The following is a 13,096-nucleotide window of genomic DNA, read 5'->3' as shown; positions in this document are numbered from 1 at the left end:
AATCAGCAGCGATTATCTGAAGCCTACATATTCAAAAAATTCAAGTGATTTCTACCATTGCTTAGAAAGTTGTTTCAACGGAAAAGCCTACGTAGTCAGTAGTAGCTGTAGCACACTGAATCACTGTGTATTCATTTAACACTTCTTTACATGCACAGATCAATAAGAAGGTATTCCTGGATATTGTTACTCTTGTAATAAAAGAATGTTCATGTATTTGTGTTCACTGCAACTGGTAAACGTCTGGTAGCCTAAATCGTAGAATGTCTTTACAAATAAAAAAAAAAATCATCGAACGTTTTAACGCGTTTTACGAGGTGCATTCAAGCTCTAAGACCTCCGATTTTTTTTCTCCGGACTGGAAAGAGATAGAAATATGCGCATTGTTTTAAAATGAGGCCGCGTTCATTGTCAATACGTCCCAGAGATGGCAGCACCGTACGGCAGATGGAATATTACCGCCAGCGGCGAGAATGAGAACTGTTTTAAATACTTAAAATGGCGACGATTTCCTTACTTGAACAGCGTGCAATCATTCGTTTTCTGAATTTGCGTGGTGTGAAACCAATTGAAATTCATCTACAGTTGAAGGAGACATGTGGTGATAGAGTAATGGATGTGTCGAAAGTGCGTTCGTGGGTGCGACAGTTTAATGAAGGCAGAACATCGTGTGACAACAAATCGAAACAACCAGCGGGTTCTACACAACGCTGGGGACTACTTTGAAAGACAGCAACAGGTGCAAACATATAACTCTTTTGTATCGGTTGTGAATAAACAGTTGCCACTATTTAAGTTATTTGTATTTAACGTACTTCAGCATGCTTATCTCCTGGAGAATGTGTATAAACCAGGAGAAAGCTCTTAGCAAAATATATGAGGTGCATTCAAGTTCTAAGGCCTCCAATTTTTTTCTAATTAACTCCTCACCCGAAATCGATGAAACTGGCGTTACTTCTCGACGTAATCACCCTGCAGACGTACACATTTCACACAACGCTGACGCCATGATTCCATGGCAGCGGCGAAGGCTTCTTTAGGGGTCTGTTTTGACCACTGGAAAATCGCTGAGGCAATAGCAGCACGGCTGGTGAATGTGCGGCCACGGAGTGTGTCTTTCATTGTTGGAAAAAGCCAAAAGTTACTAGGAGCCAGGTCAGGTGAGTAGGGAGCATGAGGAATCACTTCAAAGTTATCACGAAGAAACTGTTGCGTAACGTAAGCTCGATGTGCGGGTGCGTTGTCTTGGTGACACAGCACACGCGCAGCCCTTCCCGGACGTTTTTGTTGCAGTGCAGGAAGGAATTTGTTCTTCAAAACATTTTCGTAGGATGCACCTGTTACCGTAGTGCCCTTTGGAACGCAATGGGTAAGGATTACGCCCTCGCTGTCCCGGAACATGGACACCATTATTTTTTCAGCACTGGCGGTTACCCGAAATTTTTTTGGTGGCGGTGAATCTGTGTGCTTCCATTGAGCTGACTGGCACTTTGTTTCTGGATTAAAAAATGGCATCCACATCTCATCCATTGTCACAACCGACGAAAAGAAAGTCTCATTCATGCTGTCGTTGCGCGTCAGCATTGCTTGGCAACATGCCACATGGGCAGCCATGTGGTCGTCCGTCAGCATTCGTGGCACACACCTGGATGACACTTTTCGCATTTTCAGGTCGTCATGCAGGGTTGTGTGCACAGAACCCACAGAAATGTCAACTCTGGAGGCGAGCTGTTCAACAGTCATTTGGCGATCCCCCAAAACAATTCTCTCCACTTTCTCGATCATGTCGTCAGACCGGCTTGTGTGAGCCCGAGGTTGTTTTGGTTTGTTGTCACACGATGTTCTGCCTTCATTAAACTGTCGCACCCACGAACGCACTTTCGACACATCCATAACTCCATCACCACATGTGTCCTTCAACTGTCGATGAATTTCAATTGGTTTCACACCATGCAAATTCAGAAAACGAAAGATTGCACACTGTTCAAGTAAGGAAAACGTCGCCATTTTAGGTATTTAAAACAGTTCTCATTCTCGCCACTGGCGGTAAAATTCCATATGCCGTATGGTGCTGCCATCTCTGGGACGTATTGACAATGAACGCGGCCTCATTTTTACTGTCTCTTTCCAGTCTGGAGAAAAAAAATCGGAGGCCTTAGAACTTGAATGCACCTCGTAATAACTTAAAAGTACACTCCTGGAAATTGAAATAAGAACACCGTGAATTCATTGTCCCAGGAAGGGGAAACTTTATTGACACATTCCTGGGGTCAGATACATCACATGATCACACTGACAGAACCACAGGCACATACACACAGGCAACAGAGCATGCACAATGTCGGCACTAGTACAGTGTATATCCACCTTTCGCAGCAATGCAGGCTGCTATTCTCCCATGGAGACGATCGTAGAGATGCTGGATGTAGTCCTGTGGAACGGCTTGCCATGCCATTTCCACCTGGCGCCTCAGTTGGACCAGCGTTCGTGCTGGACGTGCAGACCGCGTGAGACGACGCTTCATCCAGTCCCAAACATGCTCAATGGGGGACAGATCCGGAGATCTTGCTGGCCAGGGTAGTTGACTTACACCTTCTAGAGCACGTTGGGTGGCACGGGATACATGCGGACGTGCATTGTCCTGTTGGAACAGCAAGTTCCCTTGCCGGTCTAGGAATGGTAGAACGATGGGTTCGATGACGGTTTGGATGTACCGTGCACTATTCAGTGTCCCCTCGACGATCACCAGTGGTGTACGGCCAGTGTAGGAGATGGCTCCCCACACCATGATGCCGGGTGTTGGCCCTGTGTGCCTCGGTCGTATGCAGTCCTGATTGTGGCGCTCACCTGCACGGCGCCAAACACGCATACGACCATCATTGGCACCAAGGCAGAAGCGACTCTCATCGCTGAAGACGACACGTCTCCATTCGTCCCTCCATTCACGCCTGTCGCGACACCACTGGAGGCGGGCTGCACGATATTGGGGCGTGAGCGGAAGACGGCCTAACGGTGTGCGGGACCGTAGCCCAGCTTCATGGAGACGGTTGCGAATGGTCCTCGCCGATACCCCAGGAGCAACAGTGTCCCTAATTTGCTGGGAAGTGGCGGTGCGGTCCCCTACGGCACTGCGTAGGATCCTACGGTCTTGGCGTGCATCCGTGCGTCGCTGCGGTCCGGTCCCAGGTCGACGGGCACGTGCACCTTCCGCCGACCACTCGCGACAACATCGATGTACTGTGGAGACCTCACGCCCCACGTGTTGAGCAATTCGGCGGTACGTCCACCCGGCCTCCCGCATGCCCACTATACGCCCTCGCTCAAAGTCCGTCAACTGCACATACGGTTCACGTCCACGCAGTCGCGGCATGCTACCAGTGTTAAAGACTGCGATGGAGCTCCGTATGCCACGGCAAACTGGCTGACACTGACGGCGGCGGTGCACAAATGCTGCGCAGCTAGCGCCATTCGACGGCCAACACCGCGGTTCCTGGTGTGTCCGCTGTGCCGTGCGTGTGATCATTGCTTGTACAGCCCTCTCGCAGTGTCCGGAGCAAGTATGGTGGGTCTGACACACCGGTGTCAATGTGTTCTTTTTTCCATTTCCAGGAGTGTATTAAGGTAACATAGTAAGTATCGTAAATACGCCTTATAGGAGTGACAAAGTTTTTCAGTTGTCACTGCGTTTAAAAAACAGCAATCGAAATCATGTGACCGATCAGACGTTGCATCAGCCTCTGTTGTCTCAGATAACATTCGCACTGTGACCAGCGCATGCTGCACGTGACTGAAAAAGAATTAAACATTGTGTAAGTTCGTGTGCTTCAATAGAATCTGACAAAGCAGATTTCGAAGGAGGAAAATGACCTCGTCTTTTATGCATATACATAACAAAATTTCACTCCCACTACCGTAAAACACTGAAATGTCATGTATGGGGTTAGAAAGTAATAGAAAAAAGTGGCATCATGGCTGAGATGACTGACTAGGTTTGAAGCTGATTTAATGGGTCACACTGCTTTCCGTCCTCATTATCAAAGGAGGGAACTTGGTATCCAAACGAGAGCTACACATACCGGCTCTCAAGGGAAGAAGGGGTTTACAGCTCCCTGACCCTGTCGTGTTTCGCAGAATGCGCAAAGAATTAGGCGGCGTTGCAGACAGTCCACGGTCGCGCTGGAGAAAGATCGCTCGCGTCACGATCGGCGACTGCGTGGTGGCGGGTTTTGTCATCTCGCGTCTCTGTCGACTGAAAGGATACAGAAGATTTTTGGTTTGATCCCACATTATGAGAAAGTTAATTCACGGTTATTTCCTAGACCTTTATTGGGTATCATGCTTTCTTCCTGGACGCCAATGAAATTCCATATGACCTCACACGGTACTATACTGATTCCTAATATCTTCCAACGAGCAGAATTCAAAGCGAGATACACTGATTTTGGTGATTCGTCAGCTAGTGGCCAACTATTTCACTACCAGACACTGACTGCTAAAGAAGCTTCCCCCGTTGGCATATCTGTTTGTTACTGTGTTCCAGAATTGTTGCATCCCATCAGTATCACTGTTCCACAACAGATTGTGCTCCCTGCCGCCGTTGGATAAGCAGCTGCAGCAGCAAGTCGTATACCCCTAGCTTACTTATTTGTTACATAGTTTAATTCTTAATTTCTTTGCGTGTTTTTGGGTACTTGCATTGTTTAATACATAAATTTCGGGCGTATTATAATATTTGAGAGTTGTAGCATCGCGCTTTAGTGTTTAATTCGTAGATTCTTACATAAATTGCGTGTGAGTTTCGTATAGGAGGTGTAATTTCGAGTCTTAGTTACTGTAATCGTAAATTCAGGCAGATTGTAGTGCAATCGTTAGGCATTTATACAGGTTAGTTAATACATTCTTTGCGTGTTCCCTTACGTTACCTAGGCACTGACTCGTGTTTCAGTAACTGTTGTTCAACATCGATTAGAATGGACAGGGACTCTGATTGCTGTGTTCGGATGAGGGCTGAGTTGGCATCCCTTCGCTCACAGCTGCAAGCGGCGCTGACTTCGGTCGCGTAGCCTGAGGCTGTTGCCAGTGGGCACCACTGTGGGGAGCCGGACTTGGGTATCACGGGGATGTCAACCTCGTCCCGTCTGTCCGCAGATCGGTCTGCCGCTGTGGTTGCCCCGGTTGCTGTCCGCAGTGGGGCTGAGCCCTCGCCTGTGGTTGATTGGGAGGTCGTTCCAAGGCGTGGCAGGCAGCGAAAGACGTCCCCGGAGGCTGATCAGAAAGCCTCCCCGGTGCGTCTGACAAACAGGTTTCAGGCACTGTCTCTGGCTGAGCCAGATGCAGCTGCCTGCCCTGTTTCAGAGGATGATTCTCAGCCTTCAAAGTCCGGGCAATCACAGGGGGTGGGCTTATTGGTAGTTGGGAGCTCCAATGTTAGGCGCGTAATGGGGCCCCTTAGGGATATGGCGGCTAAGGAGGGGAAGAAATCCAGTATGCACTCTGTGTGCATTCCGGGTGGAGTCATTCCTGATGTGGAAAGGGTCCTTCCGGATGCCATGAAGAGCACAGGGTGCAGCCAGCTGCAGGTGGTGGCACATGTCGGCACTAATGACGTGTGTCGCTTTGGATCTGAGGAAATTCTCTCTGGATTCCAGCGGCTACCTGATTTGCTTACGAGATGAAGGCAGAGCTCACCATCTGCAGCATCGTTGACAGAACCGACTGCGGACCTTTGGTGCAGAGCCGGGTGGGGGGTCGGAATCAGAGGCTCAGACGGTTCTGCGACCGTATTGGCTGCAGATTCCTTGACTTGCGCCATAGGGTGGTGGGGTTTCGGGTTCCGCTGAATAGGTGAGGAGTTCACTACACTCAACTGGCGGCTACACGGATAGAGGAGGCTATGTGGCGTGGACTGGGCGGTTTTTTAGGTTAGAAGGCTTCGGGAAAGTACGGGGTGGGCTGCAATCTCAAAGGGTGCATGGCAAATACAGGACGTGCTTGGATCAAGGAACAGTCGGAATTGTAGTTGTAAATTGTTGTAGTTGTGCTGGGAATGTCCCTGAACTTCAAGCGCTAATAGAAAGCACAGAAGCTGAAATCGTTGTAGGTACAGAAAGCTGGCTAAAGCCTGAAATAAGTTCTGTAGAAATTTTTAAGAAGTCTCAGACGGTGTTCAGGAAAGATAGATTAGGCAGAATTGGTGGTGGAGTGTTTGTGTCTGTCAGTAGTGGTTTATCTTGTCGTGAAGTCGAAGTAGATACTCCGTGCGAATTGGTGTGGGTGGAGGTTATACTTAACAGCCGAAATAAGTTAATAATTGGCTCCTTCTACCGATCCCAGACTCCGATGATATAGTTGCTGAACAGTTCAGAGAAAATTTGAGTCTCGTAACAAATAAACACCCCACTCATACGGTTATAGTTGGTGGGGACTTCAACCTTCCCTCGATATTTTGGCAAAAATACTTGTTCAAAACCGGTGCTAGGCAGAAAACATCTTTCGAGATTGTCCTAAATGCTTTCTCCGAAAATTATTTCGAGCAGTTAGTCCACGAACCCACGCGAATTGTAAATGGTTGCGAAAACACGCTTGACCTCTTAGCCACAAACAATCCAGAGCTGATAGAGAGCATCATGACTGATACAGGGATTAGTGATCACAAGGTCGTTGTAGCTAGGCTCAATACCGTTTCTTCCAAATCCACCAGAAACAAACGCAAAATAATTTTATTTAAAAAAGCGGATAAAGTGTCACTAGAAGCCTTCCTAAGAGACAATCTCCATTCCTTCCGAACTGACTATGCAAATGTAGACGAGATGTGGCTCAAATTCAAAGATATAGTAGCAACAGCAATTGAGAGATTCATACCTCATAAATTGGTAAGAGATGGAACTGATCCCCCGTGGTACACAAAACAGGTCCGAACTCTGTTGCAGAGGCAACGGAAAAAGCATGCGAAGTTCAGAAGAACGCGAAATCCCGAAGGTTGGCTAAAATTTACAGACGCGCGAAATTTGCCACGGACTTCAATGCGAGATGCCTTTAATAGGTTCCACAACGAAACATTGTCTCGAAATTTGGTAGAAAATCCGATGAAATTCTGGTCGTATGTAAAGTACACAAGTGCCAAGACGCAGTCAATACCCTCGCTGCGCAGTGCCGATGGTACTGTTACCGACGACTGTGCCGCTAAAGCGGAGTTATTGCACGCAGTTTCCCGAAATTCCTTCACCAGGGAAGATGAATGGAATATTCCAGAATTTGAAACACGAACAAAAAATGGCTCTGAGCACTATGGGACTTAACATCTGTGGTCATCAGTCCCCTAGAACTTAGAACTACTTAAACCTAACTAACCTAAGGACATCACACACAGCCATGCCCGAGGCAGGATTCGAACCTGCGACCGTAGCAGTCGCGCGGTTCCGGACTGCGCGCCTAGAACCGCTAGACCACCGCGGCCGGCGAAACACGAACAGCTGCTAGCATGAGTTTCTTAGAAGTAGATACCTTAGGGGTTGCGAAGCAACTCAAATCGCTTGATACGGGCAAGTCTTCAGGTCCAGATTGTATACCGGAAGGGAACGATCTATTGATACGTAATCAGCATGGTTTCAGAAAACATCGTTCTTGTGCAACGCAGCTAGCTCTTTATTCGCACGAAGTAATTGCCGCTATCGACAGGGGATCTCAAGTTGATTCCGTATTTCTAGATTTCCGGAAAGCTTTTGACACCGTTCCTCACAAGCGACTTCTAATCAAGCTGCGGGCCTATGGGGTATCGTCTCAGTTGTGCGACTGGATTCGTGATTTCCTGTCAGGAAGGTCGCAGTTCGTAGTAATAGACGGCAAATCATCGAGTAAAACTGAAGTGATATCAGGTGTTCCCCAGGGACGCGTCCTGGGACCTCTGCTGTTCCTGATCTATATAAATGACCTGGGTGACAATCTGAGCAGTTCTCTTAGGTTGTTCGCAGATGATGCTGTAATTTACCGTCTAGTAAGGTCATCCTAAGACCAGTATCAGTTGCAAAGCGATTTAGAAAAGATTGCTGTATGGTGTGGCAGGTGGCAGTTAACGCTAAATAACGAAAAGTGTGAGGTGATCCACATGAGTTCCAAAAGAAATCCGTTGGTATTCGATTACTCGATAAATAGTACAATTCTCAAGGCTGTCAATTCAACAAAGTACCTGGGTGTTAAAATTACGAACAACTTCAGTTGGAAAGACCACATAGATAATACTGTGGGGAAGGCGAGACAAAGGTTGCGCTTCATTGGCAGGACACTTAAAAGATGCAACAAGTCCACTAAAGAGACAGCTTACACTACACTCGTTCGTCCTCTGTTAGAATATTGCTGCGCGGTGTGGGATCCTTACCAGGTGGGATTGACGGAGGACATCGAAAGGGTGCAAAAAAGGGCAGCTCGTTTTGTATTATCACGTAGAAGGGGACAGAGTGTGGCAGATATGATACGCGAATTGGGATGGAAGTCATTACAGCAAAGACGTATTTCGTCGCGGCGCGATCTATTTACGAAATTTCAGTCACCAACTTTCTCTTCCGAATGCGAAAATATTTTGTTGAGCCCAGCCTACATAGGTAGGAATGATCATCAAAATAAAATAAGAGAAATCAGAGCTCGAACAGAAAGGTTTAGGTGTTCGTTTTTCCCGCGCGCTGTTCGGGAGTGGAATGGTAGAGAGATAGTATGATTGTGGTTCGACGAACCCTCTGCCAAGCACTTAAATGTGAATTGCAGAGTAGTCATGTAGATGTAGATGTAGATTATTGGAAAACGAGAATGATTTGGACATACGGACACATACTTTTTGCACGGAATCTAATTTAAGTTGTAAGAAGATTTTGTTCCAGTATGGGAAAATTCACGACAGCACTAAGTATAGCGGGCGTGTAAGTTTTTATGAATGTGCACCTTGATGAAAAGAAACATCGACGTGGATCATTAAGACTTCTCCCAGAGGATTCCGTGTTAACAACAGAACTCGTGGCGACTCTAGGATTTGAATATCTTGACAGCGTACAATATTCGCATTATGTGTTGGTGCTACTAACGAAAACAGTTGCATTGGTGACAATTGTATTGTCGTGAAGAAAAGATTACAGCGCTGTGCGCATAGAAGCGCCTCAAGTAAGATGAGATAAAGATGTCTATACGAGGCAGTGCCCTACGGGACAAGCAGATACGGTCGGATTCCGCCCGTAAGACTGATCCGAGGCTGTGAGACTACAAGGTACAACCGGTTGGAACAGTAGATGGCGTCTTTCATATCAATATGAGGCCCGGTACTATTACGCAATGATCCCGAACGTTCCATCGACATATATTAAACGATCATTCTAGAGACAATATTCTCCTCCGATTTTATCGGTAACATCAGTCTGTGTTATATCAGGTGACTGAAAAAAGTGTTCTTAATTAACATTTTTGTGTTCAGTTCAAAAATATTCTTATTTTTCTTTTCTGTTCACGTACAGTTTTCCGCAATGGAACAAAATTTATTCCGTAGAAGTTTTATTAGAATAGCAAGCTGGCTACATGAAGATGCTCTGCTCTTCGTACGAGTGGAGTAACTGGGAAAAGGAGAAGCGCTGGATTGTAAAGGTTGACGAAACTGGAAGCATTCTGTGCCTGGTACTAAAAACGTCTGGCCGCTTCTAGACCGCAAAAAAGTGCCTCCACGACTACACAGTAAACTGGGCTTCATAAAGTAGTTTGTAAGGATTCTTCCACAACGTGGATCCTGCGTAAACTTCCTTTATACGAAACTTCTCTTTGTTTTTGAGAATACACTACTGGCCATTAAAATTGCTGCACCATGAAGATGACGTGCTACAGACGCGAAAGTTAAGCAACAGGAAGAAGATGCTGTCATATGCAAATGATTAGCTTTTCACAGCATTCACACAAGGTTGGCCCCGATGGCGACACCTACAACGTGCTGACATGAGGAAAGTTTCCAATCGATTTCTCATACACGAACAGAAGTTGACCGGCGTTGCCCGGTGAAACGTTATTGTGATGCCTCGTGTAAGGAGGAGAAATGCGTACCATCACGTTTCCGACTTTGATAAAGGTCGGATTGAAGCTTATCGCGATTGCGGTTTATCGTATCGAGAGATTGCTGCTCGCGTTGGTCGAGATCCAATGACTGTTAGCAGAATATGGAATCGGTGGGTTCAGGAGGGTAATACGGAACGCCGTGCTGGATCCCATCGGCCTCGTATCACTAGCAGTCGAGATGACAGGCATCTTATCCGCATGGCTGTAACAGATCTTGCAGGCACGTCTCGATCCCTGAGTCAACACATGGGGACATTCGCAAGACAACAACCATCTGCATGAACAGTTCGACGACGTTTGCAGCAGCATGCACTATCAGCTCGGAGACCATGGCTGCGGTTACCCTTGACGCTGCATCACAGAAAGGAGCACCTGCGATGGTGTACTCAACGACGAACCTGGGTGCACGAATGGCAAAACGTCATTTTTTCGGATGAATCCAGGTTCTGTTTACAGCATCATGATGGTCGCATCTGTGTTTGGCGACATCGCGGTGAATGCACATTGGAAGTGTGTATTCGTCATCGCCATACTGGCGTATCACCCGGCGTGATGGTATGGGGTGCCATTGGTTACACGTCTCGGTCACCTCTTGTTCGCATTGACGGCACTTTGAACAGTGGACGTTACATTTCAGATGTGTTACTACACGTGGCTCTACCCTTCATTCGATCCCTGCGAAACCCTAAATTTCAGCAGGATAATGCACGACCGCGTGTTGCAGGTCCTGTACGGGCCTTTCTGGATACAGAAAATGTTCGACTGCTACCCTGGCCAGCACATTCTCCAGGTCTCTCACCAACTGAAAACGTCTGGTTAATGGCGGCCGAGCAACTGGCTTGTCACAATACGCCAGTCACTACTCCTGATGAACTTTGGTATCGTGTTCAAGCTGCATGGGCAGCTGTACCTGTACACGCCATCCAAGCTCTGTTTGACTCAATGCCCAGGCGTATCAAGGGCGTTATTGCGGCCAGAGGTGGTTGTTCTGGGTACTGATTTCTCAGGATCTATGCACCCAAATTGCGCAAAAATGTAATCACATGTCAGTTCTAGTATAATATATTTGGCCAATGAATACTCGTTTATCATCTGCATTTCTTCTTGGTGTAGCAATTTTAATGGCCAGCAGTGTATAATGAATGTGAGAGAAAATTTGCGATCTGTTAGTGACAAATATTATAATACACGAAGATCATCAATGCTATGATGGAAATTTTCAAAAATTTGAGTTGTAACACCCACTTCTTACAGTCACATGCTGAGTATTTCCCTGAATAACTGAGGAGAGAAAAGTCGTGGGATTCTTCCTAATATCGTGTCGGACTTCCTTGTGCCCGACGTAGTGCGGCATCTCGACGTGGTATGGACTGAAATGTCGTTGGAAGACCCCCACAGAAATATTGAGCCATGTTGCCTCTATTGCCGCCCATAACTGCGGAGCCGGCCGAAGTGGCCGTGCGGTTAAAGGCGCTGCAGTCTGGAACCGCAGGACCGCTACGGTCGCAGGTTCGAATCCTGCCTCGGGCATGGATGTTTGTGATGTCCTTAGGTTAGTTAAGTTTAACTAGTTCTAAGTTCTAGGGGACTAATGACCTCAGCAGTTGAGTCCCATAGTGCTCAGAGCCATTTGAACCATAACTGCGGAAGTATTATCGGTGAGGTATTTTGTGCACGAACTGATCTCTCGATTATATCCCATAAATGCTAGATGACTAGGGTGCACAAAATGGAAAGAGTGTTTCATATGACCAAAAACGTTTATAATAAAAAAATCCTTGTCCTGGAACACGAAATTAAGACACTACCAAACAGTGGCCAGACCTGAAGCTCTCTATGCGGCAGAAACACTGAAACTAACAAGAAATGGAGATCTTGAGAAACTAGAGAAGGTCGAAAGAAGAATTTTAAGGAAAATACTGGGAGCTAAAACAAACGATAATGCTGAATACAGGTTAAGACCAAACAGAGAGCTATATCTGAAAACGGAGAAACTAACTGATGTAATGAGAAAGAGGAGACTACAGTTTTTTGGACATATATTCAGAATGGATAACAACAGACTAACCAAGCGGATATTCACATTACTCAATAGCTACAAATCCAAGCCAGCATGGTTCATAGAGACTGAAAAGGACATTGAAAGTGCTGGAGTTACAATAGACACAATAGAAAACAGAACACATTTCAGAAAGGCAGTTCAAAAGGCAGAATTTCAAGAGAGAAAGAAAATAACTAGACGAAAGTGGACTCAAGAAGAAAGGGAACAACACTCTAAAAGTATGAAGGAAATTTGGAAACTGAAGAAATATAATATAATGAAGAGTAGCCAAAGTTGATTCATCGTACCCTCCAAATGGGTTATTCGAAAGAAAAAAAAAATGCTAGAGGGAATTCATGTCGGGCGATTCGAATTGTCCAGAATGTTCTTCAAACAAATCACGAACAACTGTGGCCCAGTGACATGGCGCATTGTCATCCGTAAAAATTCCATCGCTGTTTGTGAAGTTGAGGTCAATGAACGGCTGCAAATAGTCTCCGAGTAGCCGGACATCCAAAGGACCCAGTACATTCCATGTAAACACAGCCCACACCGCTATGGATCCCCCACTACCAGTTTGCACAGTGTCTTGTTGAGAATTTGGGTCCATGGCCTCGTGGGATCTATGCCACACTCGACCCCTACCATCAGTTCTTACCAAATGAAATGGGGACTCATGGACCAGTTAGTAGTTTTAGAAGCTAACCCAGTTAACGACTTACTTACTCTCACGTGTTGTGCCTCCCCACTAGTGATAACACTTAATACATAATACTCGACATTCCCAGAAATATAGACTCTGTGATCAAGAATCGCTTCCATGACTCACAGCCGCATGAGTGCCCTTATCTTGTCACATGCTTGTCTCTCACTAATGACCGATATCTTTTTATCTCGGTGCAAGTGATAACGTCATATTTTTGGATGCGTATTTCCCCTTACATAAAATTTGAGCTGTAACACGTATCTTTAAAC

Source organism: Schistocerca piceifrons, chromosome 5, assembly GCF_021461385.2.
Source record: "Schistocerca piceifrons isolate TAMUIC-IGC-003096 chromosome 5, iqSchPice1.1, whole genome shotgun sequence".
Lineage (NCBI taxonomy): Eukaryota > Metazoa > Arthropoda > Insecta > Orthoptera > Acrididae > Schistocerca > Schistocerca piceifrons.
Note: the sequence above shows the minus strand (reverse complement) of the source record.